Raw genomic sequence first — 360 nt, forward strand, 5'->3', positions numbered from 1 at the left:
GCAATATTGACTTTATGATAAAAGTCTTTATCCTACTTTACCTAACTATACCCTTTCTGACAGTATTAGTATCTTCTCTTACCACGAATTACATAACTTATTTTATCATACTAATGTTCACTACTGTATCAAACTACTGGCAAATATCTTGGCTTATTTTACCGTGAATTACACAATTTACCTTAACATTCTACCTTAATTTAAACTATACTAATCTAGCATGACCAAGCCTAAGCTAAGCTAACCGTGCCTAGCTGAATTTATCGTAAACACACATAATTTAGAGCTACGACAGCAAGTATTATAGTAGGAAAGGAGAGTATACGTAATAGTGTTGAAATATATTAATGATAAAGCCAT

This window comes from Penaeus monodon, chromosome 29, assembly GCF_015228065.2.
Source record: "Penaeus monodon isolate SGIC_2016 chromosome 29, NSTDA_Pmon_1, whole genome shotgun sequence".
In the NCBI taxonomy this organism is placed as follows: domain Eukaryota; kingdom Metazoa; phylum Arthropoda; class Malacostraca; order Decapoda; family Penaeidae; genus Penaeus; species Penaeus monodon.